This window comes from Dermochelys coriacea, chromosome 1 (assembly GCF_009764565.3).
Source record: "Dermochelys coriacea isolate rDerCor1 chromosome 1, rDerCor1.pri.v4, whole genome shotgun sequence".
NCBI classification, from domain to species: Eukaryota; Metazoa; Chordata; order Testudines; family Dermochelyidae; genus Dermochelys; species Dermochelys coriacea.
In genome coordinates, this window is record NC_050068.2 from 135,760,226 (window position 1) to 135,783,427 (window position 23,202).

At 42.4% G+C, this 23,202-nt stretch overlaps 1 long non-coding RNA gene across 1 annotated transcript in view; it reads left to right on the forward strand.

Moving 5' to 3' along the window:
* Positions 1–19,549: 19,549 nt before the first annotated feature.
* The window catches only part of LOC119845693, a 15,714-nt gene continuing 12,061 nt past the window's right edge, over positions 19,550–23,202 (forward strand). Inside the window, exon 1 of the long non-coding RNA XR_005289690.1 lies at positions 19,550–19,715. This is a non-coding gene — a long non-coding RNA (uncharacterized LOC119845693). The remainder of the gene's footprint in view (positions 19,716–23,202) is intronic.

Here is a 23,202-nt window from a genome sequence, read left to right on the forward strand (position 1 = left end):
GGTAGGAATAGCGGTCAGTAGGTTTCCGATATAGGGTGGTGTTTATGTGACCATCGCTTATTAGCACCGTAGTGTCCAGGAAGTGGATCTCTTGTGTGGACTAGTCCAGGCTGAGGTTGATGGTGGGATGGAAATGGTTGAAATCATGGTGGAATTCCTCAAGAGCTTCTTTTCCATGGGTCCAGATGATGAAGATGTCATCAATGTAGCGCAAGTAAAGTAGGGGCATTAGGGGACGAGAGCTGAGGAAGCGTTGTTCTAAGTCAGCCATAAAAATGTTGGCATACTGTGGGGCCATGCGGGTACCCATCGCAGTGCCGCTGATTTGAAGGTATACATTGTCCCCAAATGTGAAATAGTTATGGGTGAGGACAAAGTCACAAAGTGCAGCCACCAGGTTAGCCGTGACAGTATCGGGGATACTGTTCCTGACGGCTCAAGAAACTCCCTGAAAAAGCACAAGAACAAATCCGCACAGACACACCCCTAGAATCCCGACCTGGGGTATTCTATCTGCTACCCAAGATCCATAAACCTGGAAATCCTGGACGCCCCATCATCTCAGGCATTGGCACCCTGACAGCAGGATTGTCTGGCTATGTAGACTCCCTCCTCAGGCCCTTCGTTACCAGCACTCCCAGCTATCTTCGAGACACCACTGACTTCCTGAGGAAACTACAGTCCATTAGTGATCTTCCTAAAAACACCATCCTAGCCACTATGGATGTAGAAGCCCTCTACACCAACATTCCACACAAAGATGGACTACAAGCTGTCAGGAACAGTATCCCCGATACTGTCACGGCTAACCTGGTGGCTGAACTTTGTGACTTTGTCCTCACCCATAACTATTTCACATTTGGGGACAATGTCACCTTCCATGGTGACAAGCAGGTAGGCTAATTCCAGCAGTTAACAAGAATATCAGAGGAACAGTGGGGGGTGGGGTGGGGGGGGAGAAATACCATGGGGAAATAGTTTTACTTTGTGTAATGACTCATCCATTCCCAGTCTCTATTCAAGCCTAAATTAATTGTATCCAGTTTGGAAATTAATTCCAATTCAGCAGTCTCTCGTTGGAGTCTGTTTTTGAAGCTTTTTTGTTGAAGTATAGCCACTCTTAGGTCTGTGATCGAGTGACCCCCCCCCCTGCTGTTGGTGATGGCTTATCTTAAGTGATCACTCTCCTTACAGTGTGTATGATAAACCCATTGTTTCATGTTCTCTGTGTGTGTGTATATAAATCTCTCCTCTGTTTTTTCCACCAAATGCATCCGATGAAGTGAGCTGTAGCTCACGAAAGCTTATGCTCTAATAAATTTGTTAGTCTCTAAGGTGCCACAAGTACTCCTTTTCCCTTTGTATATAGTAACATATTTTCAGGGGTCGTGTAGGATATGAGAGCTCAGAAAACTGGCACTATGTTTCTCCATGCAGTAGATTGAGAGAAGAAATTAGAGGCACTCTGTTTCTCAGTGCAGTACACTGAGAGGAGAAATTAGAGGCAAAGTGAATCCATCACTACCATAATAACTATTGGTCTATGAGCCATATAACCATCCTAGCACTTGATTTTATTACATATCACGTTTAATACAGAAGGTAAAAAAAAAACCTCTCCTGGAGCAGAGGATGGCCAGTAATGGAACTAAAATATATAACATCCATGCCAAGGTTACATAGCCTTCTTGTTCCTAGCATAGGTTTCCAGAGTATGAACACGGGATAATGTTTTTATTGCACTTGACTATCCCTTTTCCATGACACTCTAGTGTCAGATGAGTTGTACTGGTGGAAGAGTGGGAGCAAAGCTTGCTTTGTTTTGCTCCCTCAATCCTGAAGCTAAGGACCAATCTGGTCCCAAGAATAAGTTATAGCAGCCATATAGCTGCCAAACCTTACACCCAGCTGCCCACAGCCACAAAGGGTTGTTTGGCACTCAGAGATTACTTTGGGCATTTCCTACCTATGTTTCTTTTCTCCCAGCTACACCCCCTGCACCTGGGGTAGGAAGGGATGGCATAGGAGCTACCAGGCAGGGTGAATCCTCAGGAGTCAGATACAGCAGCTTTACACCTGCTTTGCTCTGCTATAAAGCAGCCAGAACCTAGTATCTGGTATATCCTTTTTAAAATGTCACAGGGTAGCCAAATAATTTGAAACCTTGCTAACAAATTCTGAGAAAAAGATCGGCTTGTCAAGCTGTTGGCTGTGGGGGTTTCTCTGCTACCAAAACTAGCAATTTCAACTTTTTATTTTAATTGCACTTTTTCCCCTCTTGTAATTAACGGTGTTCACTGAGGTTCTTTTTTATTCTCTTGTGCTAGTTATACATCATTATCTTTGAGAATTAGCCAAATGCACTTGAAAATAGAAAACTTGTTCCATGTTGTATCTATACTGGACAGTCAAAGAACATTTTTGGACAATTCCATTAGAAATCATGTCACAGTTTTGATGCCTCTAGGGTGTTTAACCTCAGGAGCTCAGCTAGGGCATTGACAAAATTAAACATCTATGGCACTAATTCAATGAATTAAAACAACTTTGACAGACAAAAGCACTTTCTGTTGTTTAGACTGAGGACACTATCTAATTAAAAACAGGGAAACATGCAAACACACAAATGTGAGGAATAACCTTCCTCGTGGCTATTGGTTGTTTCTGTGGTCTGACCAACTGATCTGACCTGTCAAGCTTCCTGACTTTGATGGTGGCATTATTACGGGTGGGTGAAGTAGATTCTGATGCTGATTGTACCGGTTAAGACCCAAAGTTCTGTGACCTAGTAAAACCCAAGCTTAAATTCCTCTGACAGAAGGGTTTTATTTGCTTTGCTGCTTTGCTAGTAGCCAGACCTCTCCCACCATGTACTCTGAAGGTGGGCTCACTGAGCAGAGACTCTTCTAAGATAATTGGCTCTGGTTGCTACAGCTCTGCTCCCCAGCTCAGCTTGGGGCCCTGCTTTCTCCTTATCTGGGCCCCACTTTGTCTGACCCAGGCAATTCCAGCTCACATGGAGGACGGGGCCCTCCCTAGCCTCCTGACTCCCTGATTAGTCTGCCCGCCCTATCAATCAGGCTGACCTGGAGCATTGGCCTCTTCCCTTTTGGCACTGGGAGCTAGCCAGTAACCAAAACACCCCCGCTGAATGTTAGTAAGGGGACAACCCCTTACACATGCAGTATGGGTATTGAATAAAAAGGAATGATACAGACTCAGAACTTACTAAGGCATGCAGGTAAAAGTGAATGCTTCTTCAGTAGGCTAGGTGGCCACAGGGCACAATAGAATGACTTTATAAAAGATAATATAAATGCCTCCAACCCTAGTCAAGGAAGCATTCACTTCTCTGACAGCAGACTGGGACCATTACAGAGAAGTATGCCCTTGAATTCCATTTGGTTGAGGATCCAGTCAGCTGGTGGTTGGGCACATCTGCAGGATGACCTGAGAAATATCTAAAATTACCAGTGAGGAAAATCAATCCCAACAGTCTATGACCATGCAGAAGGCCAAAGTCAGAGTATGATTAACAGTGAGTAAAGAAGAAACTGCTCCCTGAGGCTACCTATTTTAGTAACACAGAGCCCAAAATGAGTGCATACTGCTAGGGAGGCAATATTTTTTTAAACATTCCTGGGGTCCTGGGATTCAGGAATCTATCTGCATTATGAAACAAAATGGCTATCAGATTATCTTCTCAGCCCCAATAATGTTTAGAGAAAAAGAGTCCTTAGTAGCTATTCTAGCATCTAATCAGTGTAGAACTGGATGCCTTTTATTCTATCCTGCTTGTGAGTTGTCAGTCTGCAATACTTTAACATTTTCAATTCATCCATCACTTGTGACAGATATGAGCCAGAATAAACTTGGAAGAAATCAAGAGGAATACAAATATAGCATTTGCCTGTCTAAACATACTATCTCATTAATACATCAAAGTGCACCCAGGTTAGAGGTGCTATCAGTAGTAAGGAACAGTTTCTGCAGGGTTTGACTAGCTAAACATGGATAACTTGATTGCCATAAGGAAGACCTAATAAGCCATTTAAAAATGAGCTAAGTAGAGGAGGAACTAGGCGTTTCAAAGAACAAGTGACTCACGTAGCTCTGAGAAATAGTTGGAGTGAAATTCTGGGCTCACTGAAGTGAATTTCAAAACTCCCATTGACTTTAACAGGGTCAGGATTTTACCCTTAGTGTTAAATTTTACCCTTGGCATCTCCTCTCTGAAAGGTGTTAGTAATTTTATAAATCTCCAAGGGGAAGTCAAAGACCATATTGTACAGCAGAAAGTCCTCATTGAGCAGGAATCAGGTAACATGGTTGTCCTTGTCCTTATGTCACTAAGGCACAGATCCTGGAATCAATGGCTCCTAAATACTTTCCAGAATCTGGGCCTGAGTTCATTTAACACCAAGGACTGATTTTGCTTGGAGAAGCTGAGTCAGTATTTAAGTAATGTATAGAATTTACTGACTTGGAATCTCTGGGAGATATTACCATAGTTATCCAGAGCTGCTGATGGCCTACATCATCCTACACATGATATGAATAATAACAGTATCTTAAAAATCCATGTTCCCATGTGGTCCCTGCCTGCTACTTGATGGGTATTTCATTGTCTGAAGCAGGTTTCTGCGTGAGAAGATGTTGACTTTTACTTGGAGGAATACCACTAGTTGGTTAGGAAGTGATGCTGTGTAGAGAATGCAGTCCCTTCTGATCCACAGAACTAAGCTCTGTGGTTTATCCATCAATTGGTTCCAATGTTTTTCCTCCTTCAGAATTGTCCACTCCAGATGCACCTGATCTGGCTACACTGAATGACTGGTAATAGACGGGACAATCAGACCTATATTTTTAATGCATATTTTGTTATCTAAAATGTTGTAAAATATTCTGCGTCTGGGAACCCGCAATCTCTGCTTGCGGTTAAATTATTTCAAGGGTTGGTATCAGAAACGACTGCTGTAGGTTCTTCCTTAACACTGTTGTATCTAATTTGCTTGTTTACGGTAAAGCCAAGGATTAGTGTTACTAACGGTTCAGATAATTTGACAACATGAAGTGAAACCCATGGGAACTCAAGCATTAATTACCACATTTTATTCTAAGAAACCTGCTTTTAATAATTGATGAAAAGTATGCGTTGCTGCCACTGTTCATTGTTTAATTACTTTTCCTGATCAAACACATTAATGAAGGAAGACTTAATAAATCATGCAAGAGCACAGCGAAGTACTTAATTAATATGTGTTGCATTGATTGATGGTAATAGAAAACTACAGCAATCTTGAAATGGTGCTTATATGTGACAATGCACAATTACAAGGGCACCTTCAAACAAGTTCATTTTCTTAAAAAACTAAAATGAGAAACAAGGAGTCCTTTTTAAAATAAAGCAGTTGGAGAGATTTTCACTGGAATTGTGTGGAGTGCTGGGGGAGCGGGATAAATCTAGTTTAGGTCTAGGTTGAAGGCTAGAGCTGTGATGTATGCAAGCGACTGTGCAGCCTGTTTCATGGGATGTGGGGAACAAACTGCACACTCCAAACAGAACAGTCCCTGGAGACTTCCTTTTCAACAGTCCCTTTCAGTAGGTTTTCCTGTGGGAGAGGCCCTCAGTTATGGGCTGTGACGATTGGCAAATGCTGACTTTTAAATGGTGATCACATTACACCCCCACCTCCCCACATGTATATTTTACTTGTCATCAGATCAGCTACAAATAGGAACAGGTCGTCTCCAATGTCCTCTGCGCACAATTCCTTCCATTGCAGTAAATAGCATTTCACAGAATGTAGTCTCTCTGCTGAAATCAGGCACCAAGCTGGGAGGGGAAACCCTTCATCCTGGCAGCTGTTGCAGCTCAATCGCTGCTCCTTGGGCTTTGGCTGTGCCTGTGGGATGTGCAGCTGGGACTTCTCTGTACCATGCAGCTCTGGGCAAGGGTGGGGCGGGAACACTCAGACCATGGGGTGGATTTTCAAAGGTATTTAGGCACCTAAAGATATAGCTATGTGGCCAATAGGATTTTCAAAAGCTCCTAGCTGCCTAACTCCCCCTGAACTCAATAGGAGTTAGTTGCCTAACCTGTCCTTGTAAGTCCTACTAGGTTTCTCTGTCCCTATGCAACTGCCCCTACATGCCCTGGATGTACTTATCTGAGTAAACATTGCTAACCTACCCCCTACCAGGGTGCTGGTCCTCATGGCTGCTACTACAGTTCAGTCTCTACTCCTAGGGGGATGATTGTGTCCATATGAGTCAGTGTTCGTTCTTCCTTTCCCCATCTGGCCTGAGGGGCTTCCCCATTGGATGTTATGATCAATGTACTCACTGCCTATCCCCCACCCAAGAACTTTCTTTTCTTTTTCTCTTTGTTAACAAACAAAACAACAAAACACACAAGTTGCTTATGTGTCACAGAAACTGACCTGTCCTTCCCCAGAAAGAACAGTAATTGCGTTAAAAAGCAGATGAGCTGAGAATTTGGCTGACGAGGCCTTCAGAAACACTCAATCTGCTGTGTCCCAGATTTTACCAACTCTCAGATAAGAGACGTGGGGTTATTTTTTCCCCCTGGCCTCATGTCAACACACACATTCCTTTATATGCTTCTGGAACTTATTCATAACAGTTTTCTTAGTTTTTGGTTCTGAAAGCGATAAACTTTGGAAGTGAACTCTGCTGTTTTTATTTAGGGATGACTATGTCCTGTGGATTTGAATATAAGCTTGTAACGTAACAAGGAAACCAAAACAAAATGGCCAACAGGATTTCAGACTCCACTAGTGGTTCACTTCAGAAGCAGGGAATTGATGGTCTCTATCAGTCATAAGATCATTCATAGAGTACTACATTCAGTTTGGAACATTGCTATTTAGAAATGTTCTTGATTAGTTGGAAGGAATTCAGGGAAATAAAGGCAACCAGCAGAGGGTATGAAAAGAACAAAATCTGTATAGCTTGAGCAAATAAAAACTAGGGTATGAAAAGATACGGTGAACTGTTTTGCTAAGGAAACCCAAAAAGGGAAAACAATACATTATGTAATGAGAAAAGAAATGGCAAAAAAGTCACGAACAGACCACTTTTAGGTTTATCCATATCCAGTTTGATTCATTAATTTTGTTGGGGTTTTCTGGAAGACATCCAACAACTTGGTAGGTTGGGCTGGGAAGTGATGGCAGACTGGTGAAGTGGATAGACGTTGAGTCAGATTCTCTGTCTTTTCATGGTGACTTCACTGAGGGTCCCTCTGAATCTCATGCTATTTAGGACGGGCTTGGGAAATCATTCTCAAGCTTTGTTTAGTCATTCTGAGTTGAGTCATTGTTCACATTTAGTGCTGATAAGTGCGTAATATTCCTTAGAGGAGAATGTGCAGATGAGTGAGTGTGATGGGGGTTGGAAAGATAACCTGCAATAACAATTCCGACATTTTATTTTATAAATGAGGTTGTTTAAAGTAACAAAACTAAACCAAATCAACCAAGCCAAACCAATCAGTTTTTGCTCTGCATTCCCAGAAGTGTTTGGGAATCACAATTCCAAGCGATTGTAACATATATATGATCAGATACAGCATTTGAAAGGTAATAATTTATCTGGTATAATCTGTTCTCTTCCCATCATGCTCAGTTAAGCATATGCCAGATATCTTGCATGCGAGGGTGGTATAAACTGAACCAGTCTCCTCTTAGAATTGAAGATGAAGCAATAGGCATGTCAGATGACTATACCAGATTTGTCTCAGGGACAAATGTCAAAATACCCCTATGTATTTTTCTCTTTAGGGGTGATCTAATGGCTCCATTGATATCAGTGGCAAAACTCGCATTGACTTCACTAGACCCCGGATTTCACCCTTGGTGTTTTAAACCAGCAAACCACAGGTTTGTCTGAAACAGGAGCTTTGGGTGTACTAATTTAGCTATTGTGGTTAAATGGAGAAAAAGTAACCAACAGCTCAAGAAGAAAATAAAAGGAAGATACATAAGTTTTTCCTATGGACTGTTTATTATTGGGGAGTTTTCAGCTGTCATTAGTTATACATGCAAAAATATGTAATGTCAAACCTAATCTGATTAATCAGATGAACCATAGATCAGTAAAGCAGTTTCTTCCCTCCATGCCAACTCTCTTTAATCTTGTTGTGACATAATTAATTGAGTGGATTATAATTTTTGATGAAAAGTATGGGGGGAATTGATAAAGTTTTTCATATATGTTGTTTTCGATTTTTGGACCAGCTCTAATAATTTAGTCCTCAGATTAGTTAACCATGGGTTTGCTTCTCACCTTTATTACGAATAAAAAAGGGAGTCTTTGCCAAACCATTTCAAAATATCTCCCTTCCTCTGTCCCTCGTAACCAAAATTAGGTGCCACATTCCCCTTACCACGCATGAGAAGATACTGCTGATGCTTCTATTATCACCTTCCATGTAAGGATTCAGACCCAGATCAACAAAGGGACTTAGTCAACTAAGTTTTAGGCCTCACTGTGATCCATAAAACCCCTGCTTGGCTGCTGTAGGCACCTAAATTCACTCAGCACCTTAATTTTTGTTGTAAAATGTCCCCATGCACCTATTTCTACCTCTGGATATGAGCACTGCTGCCTCCCTCTATGTACTCAGGTGCCTATCTCATGCCTAAACCCAGTGGTCAAGAAACTGGGGGAAGATAGGCATTCTTCTGCCTGTCTCACCTGTATGGCCCTATCTGTTAGAAGTTGTGCTCTGAGCATGCCTACCAGATTGGGGCCCATTCAAAATCTGACAGGAGAAACAGGTTGTGGTGATAGTGGTGCCACGTGTAAATTTTACTCCAGTGGTTAGAGCACTTACATGGGATGCAGGAGACCTAGGTTCAATTCCCCTCTCTGCCTGATGGTGAGAGCGAGGATTTGAAGATGGTGAGAGCCCTAGCCACTGAGCTATGGCATATTCTGACAGGGGGCTCCCTCAATCTCTTCTGTTGAAGATGTTCTATTTGGATGGCTAGAAAGAAAGAGTGAGAATTACTCTAAAGCCCAGTGATTAGCGCACCCACATGAAAGACCCTCGGGGTCCAGTCCACCTGCTCCAATGACTCTTTAGAAGGGGTTTCCTGCTTATGGATTGCTAGCAGAGCAAGGCATCTCCCTGCAGCCTGAACATAGGGACCTAACTCCATGAGAACAGTAGGCCTTAGGAAACACCCTTCTCATAGACATCTGCTATTGGCTAGCTTAGGCAGCTCCCTACTTAGCGTGCTAGCTTTTTTGGATACTAGGCACCTCTCTCTCCCCAGGTGTTGTGTATGAAGCCTAAGCACCTAACTCAGGCTTTGTGGATCATAGTGGTGTTCTTGTGAATTTCTAGGCACCTAAAAGTTAGGTGTTGCCATGCTGAGTATGACAATGCCTAAGCTTCTTTGTGGGTTCCAGGGAGAAGAAAGTCTTAGTAGTAATGATGCAGAGGGCATGTGTGTAGAGGAGAAAGGCTGCTAACATCATTAGAACCCCCTTTCAGAAAAAGGCTGATTATGCCCAGGTCCTCCATAGTACAACTAGTGATGGGCTGATCTCAAGAATCTACGGTCAGGTTTGGTTAAGCATCTTGTAGTTTGGATGATTGGGAAGCTGCTTCCTCCTCGATGGGCTTTTAGGAAAGCCAACGGTGTCACTTCCTTCCTTCCACTCTGATCTTTACACCTGTGTGATAGGTTTGTTGATCCACATCCGCATAGTTGGCTGGCTGGCCCTGGAGTGGAGGACAGCTAAGCCAGAAATTTTATATAAAATAATTAATAATTTTAGTGCTTTTCTACTGAGGATCTCAAAGATAGGCATGTATTCACATCTCCAGGGTGCAGATGAAGAAATGGAAGTACAGAAAAGTTAGCTAAAATATCAAAAGTGGCCTCAGTTCTTTGGGTGACCAACATGAGACTGTTTTATTTTGTTTTTCTTCTTGAAAGGGACCAAGCCCTCTCAGCTCCCAGTGACTCTAATTAGAGTTGTGGGATCTGAGCATCTCTTCCTTCCCCCCATGTCTGAGATTGGATCCCCACAAACTTGAGTCTCCCAAAATCACTAGTCACTTAAAAAAATGTTCCTGCAAGTCATGTGCTCAATGTGCCACAAAGATCCAATGGCAGTTGAGAATGAGACCCAGGTCATCTGATTTCCTGGCCCCACAAGGCTAAGGTTGAGGACCCAAAGAAAGGAGTAGTGGACTTACAAGCTGCCCCCCAAAATATATGGAAGAGGCAGTAGTGGATGCTTGGCCAGTCTCCAAAATAAAGCCGGGGAGAGAAGGGAAAAACTGGTTACAGTCCAAAGAGGGATTGAGGGGTAGTGGGCCTACTGAACTATGTCCTACAAATGCTGATTGGATTAGCAAACTAATGAGTCATCCTCTGAGACAGAGACTAAGGTGCCAGATGGGAGCTGCAGGCTGCTATGACTTATCCAAGATGTCCCATGTGTTGAACAGCCAGATCTACATAGTATCAATGTGGAGTTTTTTGTTCTAAACAGTTCTTACTATGATTTTCAGACTCAGTGCCTACTTTGTGTGCCTTATGTGAGGTGAAGGGTGTTCTATCTCACTGTATTTTGTTCCTCAAGGTTCTCTTCCAAATGGCTTTTGGATATTTTTATTGTTTATACTTAAACATTTTCCCCTTTCCTGTTGATCTAATTAGTGCCTGAGTGACAACAACTTGTTTTTGGAAACTTGCCTGCTTCACAACAAGAAAAGGTAATGAACAAAATAACGGTAGCACCATAATATTAGCTATTGCATATGCACATTAGACTGCCACTAGCAATGAGCACTGGTAACTTGGGGTCAAATTGTGGGGACCACAATATATAGCATCAAACTACTACTCTTATTCCGCTGTTCATGCACATCATTGTCCACTAGGCCACAACAGAACAACACCTCTTTTTGTGATGGTATTTGCCTCCTGGAGGACAATACAAAATATAGGTCCATCCTGCAAGTGGTGAAGCACCTGATGAGAGGTACTGAGTGCGCCCAGCCTCCATTGATTTCAAAGGGGTTGAATGGGAAATGAATTTAGCAGACATAAAGGGCACTCAGCACCTGGTAGAAGATACTTTGTACCTTTCCATTAGAAAAACAACAAATCAAATGCCCCTCCCCACTTTCACAGCACACAAGTGAAAGCTCAATGGACTGTTTGACTAACCTTCAGAAAGTCTGAGGGATAATAAAAAGGGCATCTGCTTCACATGTGTAAAGGTTTGGAATGGCTTGGAATTCTATGATATAACTTCCCTTAGGAAATCAAAGTAATGATTTGGATAATTGCTCTTTATTTTTATACCCATTTTAATATTGTAAGACAAACATCAAAGGTATCTGTGCCCTGTGACGCTGATGTTTTTTGGAACATAAATGAAAGGAGACAGCTGATCTACATTACCTAGGCAAAAGATCATTCAGTAGTCTCTAAACTTGAATTATTCATAAGCAAGTAATACATAATTAGCACAATGAAAAGCTGAGACACTGCAGATTTTTTTTATTTTTAAAAGCACAAATTATACTAGCACATGAGCATTGTCTTAGGGCATCTCAAGTACCACGTATATAAAATGACACACAATCCTCATAAGCATCAGTCAGATTAATTGAATAAATATGTTGTTAGACTAATGCACATTCTGGAACGATGCCACAGGGTGAAATACAGTGAAGGAGACCACCTCTCTCTTTCAAGCTCTCGCTCTCCCCACCCCTCTTCAGCTGGTGAAGTTTTGCTTTAACATACCTTAGGGCTAAATTGAACCCTTCTTCAGTGCCATAAATGTTGGGTGAAGCACAACTGCATTACCCCAGGAGCAGTTCGGGGAAGGAACTGGGCCTCAATTACAATTCCTTTCCTGGTTCCTTTTTTCTGGGGAAAGTAATTTGCACTACCCTTTACCAGGTACAGAATCCTTCCTCCCCTCTTCCTGACTCATCTCCACTGCCCCTGCATAGGGACAGAAGGAGCTAACCTATTCTTTGCTCACCCACTCTGGGGAGAGTGTGGAAGTTCTGGGCCTGAAGCCCATGTTCTTCCCCTCCTCTACCAACTCCTTCATTGTGCCTGGACCTGCCCTATAAAGAGGCCATGCAGAAGTCTTACTCCTTCTTATGTCCCTGATCAGCCACATTAGGGCCAGCCACAATCTGACTTTTAGAGAATAAAAACCCTCTGAAACTCTTCAGGAATAAATTGGGATGTACTTTCTATGTCCCCTGTACTCTCTCCTAGGTGAGGATCCAGCATTGTTTGAGGTTCCATGAAAGCTTTTGAACAGTGGATTTTTTGGAAGGGGGTTAGTTTTAAGTCTTTTCTAAAATATTTTCTAACTTGAAAAAGTAAATCCTATTTAAAGTAAAGAATTTTAAATTAATTCTATTCTGGGTGTGATGCTGAATCAGCAAGGGTTAAGCAACCAGCAGGCTAAGTGACCTAAATGCAGCCCTTAAAAACATATTAGAAGAGTACTGAAACAGGGCCATTCCTTGTAGGTAGTTAGCAAAGCCATGGTAAATAGACTAAAGCTCTTGAATTGTAGGCCTGTATTGATAGAGAATTAAGACTAGATACTAATTGCATTTGTCTGTTTTTACCTATATCTTGTTACAAGTGTTTGATGGTTAATTGCCTTATGTTAATGAATGCAACTAAGTTACTGGTGTATGCCTAGAAAATAGATTCGCTTCAAGGCTACAATATACATTACCTATTCTTCAGTCAAGGAGGGTTCTTGTGACCACAGCTGAACTTCAGCTATAAAGAAACTCTTGGGCCTGAGCCTTGCTATCTCAGATCTGCTTAAATTTTGTCAGGAAAAGTTTAACCCTGTAAGACTGAGGTCTCTAGGTCTACTCTGGATTAATCCTGCAGTTTCTCATGGAAGATTTTGAACAAAGTCTGCACATGGACCGCCTATTGGACCATAACCTTTTAAATTGATTCCAGAAGGATTTTACGAATCAGTAGCCTCACCATCTCTGCCAGGAAACTGACCTAAGAACCTTATTGTGTCTTTATCCATACACATATGATTTTTAACTACAGTAGCTCTTTTTTATTAATAAATCTTACATTTAGGTAATAAGGATTGGCTTAAGTGTGTATTTGGGTGAGATCTGAAACATTCATTGTGATCTGGTAGGTAATGTGTCCGATCTTTTAGGATTGGTGGAACTTTATATATGGTGAATAAGGTGTTTAGTATATAATCGCTATATTAGATTTAGCTATCTAGGTGGGAGCCAAAGGCTGGATTGCTTAAAGGGGACTGTATTTTTCTTGGTAACCAGTAAGGTATTAGAAAAGCTGTTTTGTTGCTGGCTTGGTGAAATCTAGTTGCAGAATAAACCACTATTTTAGGGGATTGTCTACCCTATTCTTTGCAGTTTGTGGTTGCTGGAGGGGCTACTCTGAGAAAGCTCAGTCAGGGCAATCACACTGAACTATGTTATTTTATAAACGAAAGGAAACAGGTATTTTTCCTAACCAAAAGCACCCCTTTGGCTGACTTGATAGTATAAGATGGATATGTTGGTGGGGACGTTTGTCAAAGACTTCCCATGTCAGACACCTCAATACCTGCTAGTCAGCTTTGGCCCCTATGGCTCAGTCTGACACTTGGAGGAACATTCTGGTTGGTCCCTTCTCTGGTACAGTCTCCTCAATTTGTTGTGGCGTGAGATCAGGGTTTTGCTGTGTGCCATGTGCTGTCTTTCCAGTGCTCTTCCATCTGCCCAGCCATTGGGTTTGGCAGATCAGCCAATGGCAGCAAATCATAACTCTCCATCACAGTTCAAAATGGTTCCATTGATAGGAGGTGGGGAATAGCAGTGAGTAATTGGAGGTAACCATGTAAGATTGTGTGTGTAACCTATCTGTCAGTGTGTTACATGTCCCACTCTTTGACCCTATTCACTGAGGATATGGGTTTGTTACAGCTTTTAACCTGAGAGTCTGGCCCTTTAATTCAAGCTATAGAGATTCATGCATTTAGCTCTGGTTCAGTCCTCAACATTGGCCAAGACAACAGTTGTTGCATGTGTAGCTCTTGCACAGTGAATGGACACCCTGCGCTGCCCTGTGCAAGGGTGTTATGAGAGTGGCACTGGGCCTGGGGAGGGGGCAAAGCGGTTGGATCATCTGCCATTGTGTGAACTCACTGGCTGTTGCCCCCTGCCATGTGACGGTGTAGAGACTGCTGCCACCTCAGGATGAAATAGCGGCTGCAGAACAGCCCCTCTGCTGCTGAAGGGAGAACAAGTTCTACCACCCTTTTTGGCAATTGCCGTGGGGAAGGGGTATCTTCTACGCCCGTCTCTTACAGAGCTGGCCAGTGCAGAATACGCAACCTGGGCTGTGCACTAATTCCCAGGAACAAAATGTGGAGATTCTCTTAGGGATGGTAACGTGACAAATGTTCGGTTTGGATCTAATTTTGTATGTTAATCTTTCATCTCGGAAGGTATTTGGAATCACTTGGATAGTTGTCTGGAGAAAAATATAGTCTATAGTTATTTAGGGCTTTATTTACAGAGGTGCTGAGCACCTGCACCTGAAGTGGAGTCATTGGGAGCGTCAGTTTTATGTTGGTGTAGGACAGAATGAGTTTCAGAAAGAGAAACACTGGTGAATTTTTCCTGTTCCGGATTCCGGGAAACACTTATGTCCATGGAAGTTAAGCAGGTTTGTAAGTGCTGTCCTGAATAAGGATACTTTCCTGTACACTAGAGTTGATTGGACAATGGTAATAAAATTAGTGTATTTTTTTCAACTTTTTCACTCTCTCTGTAAAGACTTGTGATGAGCCCACTCCCACCCCCTAAAAAATGCCTAAGCTACATGGCACTGAAGGCATCAGACAGTCTCATCATCACAGAAATGTAACTAGGTGCAAAAAGACACAGACTCCATATAATATCTCTCTCCAAAAACCACTATATATTCAAAATCCTACCCAGCTTTTTAAGAGATGGTAACAAATGTATATTATAATATTACTTTTAGGATTTTCTTCTTCTTCTTGCAGTGCTGTAAACAACTTCTAGGTGTTTCAACTCCTTTATCTCATGTTGTCTTCTCCTGGTTTACTGAATTATTCATCTGATTGTTCAGTTCATATAGTACCTTCTATTTGTACGGGATTTTAATTCCAATAGGTGGGGCAGTTTAACCAGAGCTAGCAGAATGAGAATTGATTATGAAGAGTAGACAAGTAAATCATAGAGAGTGGCTGACTGAAAGGGGAATATTTCTTTGTGACCTGACTTAAGTTTCTATGACCCTGAGAGTATATCTTTGGTGGGGTGTTCTATTTTTTTTTTAAATTGTCTCACCTGCAGTGAAGGAGTTGAAAGGCCCAGAATTAAAAAGAACTTCTCAATAACTGATTTAATAAGGAAATGTTGAATGCATACTCTCAAAAATGAATGGAGGAGAGAGAAAAAATTAATATAAAGCCCTACATATTTTGACACCTGGAATTGCTTTCAGCTGCTTTTTAAAGCCCTTTAGAAATACTTTAATGTGGCAGCATAATTCTAAATGTGTCACTTTCCCCCTGCAAGGTGAAAATTAAAGAGCAAACTTCAGGTGCTGTGTGTAGATGACTTAATTTTCAGTGAACGCAAATTAAGGCCCCAGTCCTGCAATTTTTAGTGTACAGGTGAATTGCTTTGCCTGTTCAGAGCTGCACTGACTTCAACAGGCACCTTCGCAGACCTCCAAAAAAGGTCTGCCTGTATGTTAACTGTTGCAGGATCAAGACCTCAGATTGTGAAAATGCCTTATATCCGACTTGCGCTTTAATTATCTTTAGAAGAAGTATGTGCTTGGTGGGCCCAAGTCTGCATATGACTAGTCCACCTGACACTGCATCTGTAAAAATGTTCCCTTTCACACTCTGAATGACAAGTAATCTTCAACAATTCACCATATTTATTTCCCCATAATTAGTAAAGCCAATCCAGTAAAAACGCTTTGAAATGTAATTAGTATTCCATAATGGTGAGATAAAACCCATCTAACAGTATAAAAACTGCCAATTTTTAACAAGAGCAACAAAGTGGGTGAGGTAATATCTTTTGTTGGACCAACTTCTGTTGGTGAAAGAGACAAGCTTCCGAGCTTCCAGTAATAGGTATTACCTCACCCACTCTCATATCCTGGGACCAGCACTGCTACAACATCTCTACAAACAAAATTTGTACTGCTTCAACACTGATTAATCTGCAGGCACATAAGCAAGCACTCGTATACCCAGCAGAGCCCATTATGAATGAACATTAGATAGAAATCTGTGAGGAATACTCATTGGACTGTGTATAATGTGTTTTACATTGGTTAAAAACAGAACAACAACACAGGATGAATTTGACCTAAGTGAAATAACCATGTCTTCTTTAGAGCGGGTCAAAAAATTGAGACTGACCAATTTTCTGTTGGAAAATGCAGTTTCATCAAAATGAAAGCAAATATAGTCATTTCAATGACATTTTCTGATTGGGAAAAAGTCAAAATGAAGCATATCTAGTTGTTTCAGTAATGTTGAAATGTTTTGTTTCAATATGGTAAAAATGTCCTGTTTTTAAATTTGTTGTTAGATTAAAATTTATATTAAATAAAATATAAATGTCAAAACAAAAATTATATTTTATACATTCAACCTTATTGAAGTGAAATATTTTACCTTATGGGGAAGGTTTCAATATTACTGAAATCCCAAATTGAATTTTTTCAGAATTCTTGTTCCATTGACAATTTTGAAATTTCAGCCTTCCCCCCATTTGGAATGAAAACAAATTTTGAATTTCCTAGAAAATGGAAATTCCAATTTCTGACCAGTTCTAATCCTGTTGCATAAAATTATTACATTAAATATGGTTAGGCTGACTTTAGTCTCCCTCTGCTTCCCTTTTTGATTCTGCTCTCACCTCAAAGTAAATCAGGAGGTTTTTGAAATTAGTAGGTCAAATTCTCTGCTTGTACAAAGGAGGAAAGCTCCATAGAAGTCAATATTTACAACTGCAGAGCTTGTTTATAACAGCAGACAATCTGGCCCAAGGGAGTTAAACTGCTGTAAAATTGGCATAAGTGAGATCAGGATTAAGGTCCTGATACAATTTACTCAGATTGACTTCTTTGGGCTTTGGATCAGGCCTAAACACAGAGTCCAGTGCCAATATTCTGATTCTTAATGGTGCCAGTTGCACTGGTTACCACCAATCAAGTTAGTTACAGAAGATAATTGAAGTGAGTTTTGAAAGCCTTTCACAAATGGTCCAAGTTACCCCTTCAATTTTTAATGACATCTCACTTTGCTGGACACCAGCTAATGACTATTCTTCTTGCATCTTGAGTGATGAAGTGTATTGTTTTGAGTAACGTCAGGAATATATGTGGCTTTTCCTTATTGAAGACCAACATAAGTGGAAGACCTGTCTGCTTTTACTGGCTTTTACCTGACTGTAATTTAGTGGTATCTCTATGGGGTGGAATCACTTAATTGGAAAGCTACCTTAAGCACGTTGATGTGATAAAGCACTATGAAAGTTTGTTGGTTTTGTTCACTGCTGGCTTCTATTACCAGGGATCATTTAAAACCTAAATAGGAAAACAATCCCTTGCTCACTGCAATAGTTCAGAAGAATCTGGCCCCGCCATTCTAAACCTAGAAAAAATTAGAACTATGTTTTCAAAACAAGAAGGATAGTGTTAACTGGGCATAAATGTTCTCTGTTAGCCTGAGCAAAGCACACTGCCAAAAAATTCATTATACCAGATATTTTTAGGCTAACAAAATCCAAATACAGTGTTATGAAGAATTCCTTTGAATAGCTTTCTATTCCTATTTTATTTTTATTATGCTTTCCATGCAGGTTGCTATAAAAACTGGTCATCAATGTTCAGCAAAAAGTAATTGTAGGCTTTTCTGAGCCTGTTGAGCTATTTATTACAGTTGAAATAAAATGTAATGCAAAATAGTTTTATGACTCTGATGCACAGAACTTTGCATTTCAGTATGTCTTGACAGAGCTGTTGTTATATGATGCTAAGGACATTTTACCACTATGTTTAATAAACCTAAAAAGAATATGCTGTATGAGATCATCCTTGTGAATTGTAGGCTGGATCCTGAACTGTGGAGCATTTGGCATAGCTCAGGCAGGGGGATACATATGTATTTTTGTGCCCCACTCTCCTGATTAGCGCATCCTCAAGGCTGTGGTAATTGTTGTCAGCTGCCAAGAGCCCGCAGCAGAAAGGATTGCTAGGGTATAGAGAAAACCCAGCCTCATCTCCTCTGCTGGGGGCCAGGCTGGGTGTGGCACAGGAGCCACTATTATAGTTCTATGCCTCTGAAATTTTCTGTTCACAGGGAGAATCCACAAGAAGCTAGATTTTTGCATTATCCTACTTTAGGGTTCCTTGGAGCACTGCAAAGCTGATGAATCATGGCCCAGGATCTAGCCCAATGACTTTGTAACTACAGATATGTCTATACTGCAGCTGGGAGCGTGCTTCCCAGTGCAGGTAGTTAAACAGGTGGTAGCTCTGTATGAGCTAGTGCACTAAAAATAGCAGTGTGGCCATGGCGGCTTTGGCAGGAGGCACAGGGGGAGGCTCAGGCTAGTCACCTGAGTATAAACCTGCCCGACCTCTTGTGTACGTACTTGGGTGACTAGTCTGAACTGTTGCCCATGCTGCTGTGGCCACACTGTTATTTGTAGCACCTGAGCTCAGACAGAGCTAGCGCTTGTCTGCCTATCCACGCTGGGAAGCATGCTCCCCGCTGTTGTGTAGACATACCCTGGATTTCGTAAAATATTTTAAACATGTGAACCTTTTAACTGCTGGTGGTTCCAATATATAACCCTAGTGAAGTCAACAGGACAAAACACACCCATAAAATTCAGCACAAGCATAAGTGCTTTGTTGGATCAAGGCCTTTGTGTACTCTCTCTCTGCTAGTGAAAATGGCTGGCGGCTGCTGCTGCAGCAGGGAGTGGCTCCGTGACTACTGTGACAGGGGCGCAGATCTGCTTATCACCCCACTTTCAATCAGCCCTATTAATAAGGTTCTGTATTATTGTGGCATTTATTGTTGTTATTTATTTATTAGAGTAATGTCTAGTGCCCCAAACAAGATCAGGTTTCCACTGTGCTAGGCATTGTACAAACAAATAGTGAAAATACCAATCCTAAAGAATTTACAGTCTAAGTAGACTAAGAGGCCCAGAGAGGTGAAATGACTCTCAGCGGTCACACAGCAGGTTAGTTGCAGAGCTGCAATAAGAATCCAAGACTCCTGACTCTCGTACAGGGTCCTGTTCACTAGACCACACTGTCACCCTGTGATGGGCATGCATGCTCCACACTGGGACTGCAGGAGTTAATCCCTCACTGTGGTCTGAGGAAGCCACACCCCCATGGTCCTATGGGGCATGCTCAAAGTGCAACCCCCGTATAAGAGGGAGCAGCCTGACTCAGTTTGTGTGGATTGTGGTAGGGGAGGGAGATGGGCTACTGGTCCCCTGTTGAAGGGCTGCAGGCACTTCATGATGTGGAGTCCAGCTGGTTGACTGCAGCCCTCAACCCCCCCAGGCTCGGGACATGACTGAAGAAGGAGGAACCAGGAAGTCATGAGATGTGGAGAAGCAGGTAGGAAGTAACCCAGGGAATCTTTGTGGTTGGACAACTGGAGGCTAGCTTGGTGTGTTGTGGCTGTATCCCTGCTGAGCTGGTGGCAGGCAACCCTGCCATTGACAGGGCCCTGGGTTGGGAGCTGATGTAGAGGGTGGGCCTGGGTTCCCTTATCCTGGCTGCCACCCACCCTAAGGTTGTGGCCAGTGATGAGCTGGAGCTGGTTTGCTAGAACTGGCTGTTAAATTTAGAAGCCCTTTTAGAACTAGTTGTCCCATCAGGGCTTCTAAATTTTACAACTGGCCAAAAGTGGTGCCTTAGATGCTGACTCTGCACCCATGGGGAAAACTTGATGGGTGCAGTGCACCCACTAGCAGCTCCCTGCCCTGGCTGGCCCCAGCTCACCTGTGCTCTGCCTCCTCCCCTTAATGCACTACCCCTGCTCTGCTTTTCTGTGCACCCCCCTGGCTTCCCATGAATGACCTGTTTGTGTGGGAAGCCTGGGAGGGCTGAGATGCAGGTGGTGGCTTTGTGCTCAGGCCCAGGGAAGCGGAGGTGAGCTGGGGAGGGGGTGAGGAGGGCTGCCTGTGCTGTAGCAGGTAACCCTGGGGGGTGAGATGCAGGGGAACCACTCCCCTTTCCAGCTCACTGCTGCCTGCTTCTCAGCCCTCCCAGGCTTCCTGTGTGAACAGCTGATTGGTGGGAAGCTGGGGGAAGGGGTGGAGAAGTGGAGCAGGGCAGTGTATTTAGGGGAGGATGCGGAGCAGAGGTGAGGTGAGCTAGGGCTGGCTGCAGGGTGAGGAGATGCCTGTGGGTGCTCTGCACCCACCAAATTTTCCCTGTAGGTGCTCTAGCCCCAGACCACCCAGGGAGTTGGTGCCTAAGGTGCCACTTTTGATGTGATCAGTGGGGGAAGTGGCTGCTTCCCCCCAAGCTATGCTCTCCTGCCCCTAAGAGCCAGAAGGCCCTGCTGGATGCTTCCTGGGAGCTGCCCCAGGTAAGCACTGCTGGGACTCCCCATCTTGCCCCCCAGCAGGTACCTCTGGCTCTTAGGTGTGGGGTGGGCACCCACTACAGTGGCCCATGAGACCCTCCTGCCCAGTTCTGGGGGTAGTCAGGGGAGGGGTTGGATGGGGCAGTGGTCTGGGGGGTGTCAAAGAATGTGGGGGTTGGATGGGGCAGGAGTCTGGGGGGGCACAACCTCCTCATGGGGTGAGGAGGGAGCTGGTTAAGTTTTGGCAGCTCATCACTGGTGGCGGCCCATCCTGACAGTGATCGACCCTGGCCTCTAGGCTGTGCAGCCCCGAGCCTGGGGGCAGTGATTGACCCTGGTTGCTAGGCCGCATGGAGCAGTTATTGACTCCGACCACTGCACTGCGCAGCCCCGGCTGGGGGTGCACAGGCATGAGTGTGGGCCCAACCAGTGATACACCCCAGTTTTTATCCATCAATCTCTCTCTCCTGGCTTTTATAAACTGCAAATCACCATGATATCTCAGTTCCAGGGATGAGGCCCAATTGCTATATTGTGCTTGGTTTTATCAACCTGCATCGACAGTTGATTTGATGCCTGTAAATGCTGAGGTAAATTAAGTGCATACTGATTCCTTAGAAAAAAGGAACAATATGCAGCAAATCTTTGTCAAATGTAACCTCTGTATCTGGATTCAGACTGAGAATCTGACCAAATATATCTAAGAGTGGCACTTATAGTAGAACCTAGTCTTCTTTCTATCTCTGCTGTCTCCTAATTTAGGGTACAGGAAATGAAACCCCAGTATGGAACTTCATTTGTTATCTGTAGTTTCCATGTAAGACTATTGATGTTTCCTGAATATCCAAATGGAAATACTAGGGCAATTGTATCTATTTCTGGAAAAGTATACAGAAGCGAATTCTTAAATGTGAAGCTCTGATTCAGTAATAAGTATCTGGAGACACATACAGCACAACATTTAGAAATCCAGGGGACAGTGCCAGGAAAAATGAAGTGTCAGGAGCAGGTGGCAATTTAACACTGTTTATATCAAGATGTAATGGTCCATCTCTTTTTGGTAGAAATTGGATTCCAAAGCTAAATTTAGGCCTGTTAGGCGTTAACCAGATCATTGACCCAGTAGAGGAATTGTGTATTAAACAGACTTCTCTGTTCAAACCAGGAATAGGTTTTGTTGATAGCATTGACGCAAAAAGTATATTTCAAAGAGAGCAATTCCGAAGCTTGATCTAGCTTCACAGAATTTTGGAAGTAAGAGACTCTGTGAAACAGCAGCACAGGGAGGTAGAAAATGAAGGGATAATCTCCCCTGTTGTATTTGAACTGTAGCAAAAACAGATGGTGTACCAGTACATGAGGATTATAAAGTGGCAATTAATCTTTTCTCAGATGTGGATCAATACCCCCTTCCTAAAACTCGGGATTTATTTTTTATGTTGGCAGGAGGACAGATGCTTACCAAGTTAGATTTGTCAGAAGTTTACCAGCAGGTGGTGCTGGATTATAAATCTATTTTGCCATTTAATTATTAAAAGGATTATTCCAATGTAACTCATTGCTCTGTGGTGTAAGCTGGTGCAACAACTGTTTTCAAATCTTTATAGAGCAGCTAGTTACTGAAGAAACAGGAGAGCACTTTTGCAAATTGAAAGTGGTACTAAGCATATTGCACAGCTGAGTTGGGAGTAAAGAAAACAAACTAGAAACTTTTTTGCATGAGAATGTATATTACTTAATCACCAGAATTAGTGGTGCAGGAATTCAACTGGTTGTGTTAAAAATAGAAGTTATAGAGCTAGCACCAGTTGCAAGTTTTCCTGGCATTAGTATTCTACTGTGGAATACACATTGAATGCTTCCCACCTCTGGCAAAACCCATGACCTAATTGTTACTGGAAGGCTGATCATGGGAATGCCAAAGAGCATACATTGGCCACTTTCTTTATGGAAGAACATGTGCAAAATGTGCCACACTCAACCTCCATTGCTGAATCTGCATAGTGAAGGCATATAATGAGGTACTAGCAATGTCTGTTTGTATCTTAATTTTTTGAATTGGTATAAACTTTGTAATACCAGAAGCCAAATGAATAAACTGGAACAGATTGATAAGAGCAAGAAAAAATATTCTGACTAGAAATAGCTGAAAAGTAAGTGGGTTATTTTTAAAAAAACCTAATTTTTCCACCCAAAAGTCAAAATGTCAGCCACCTCCATAGTTAGTAAAAACCAAAAAAAAAGTAAAACAAAACTGAACATTTTAGCTTTCCCCAATTTTCCTCAAATTTTTGAGTTTTTCATTCAAATTCAAAACTTGATAAAATTCATCTAGTTCTACTGCCTGCTGTCCTCCATTATTGTTTGTCTTTGTATCCTAAGGATTCCCTACTCCCTTTTTTGCTCTTCTCCCCTTAAAGTCCTCAGCTGGAGATGGCTTTCCTTTTCACAGAAGTCAGGCTGCAAGCTGCCTTTGGAGCCTGGAGTCAAGACTCTTTTTTTTTTTTTTTT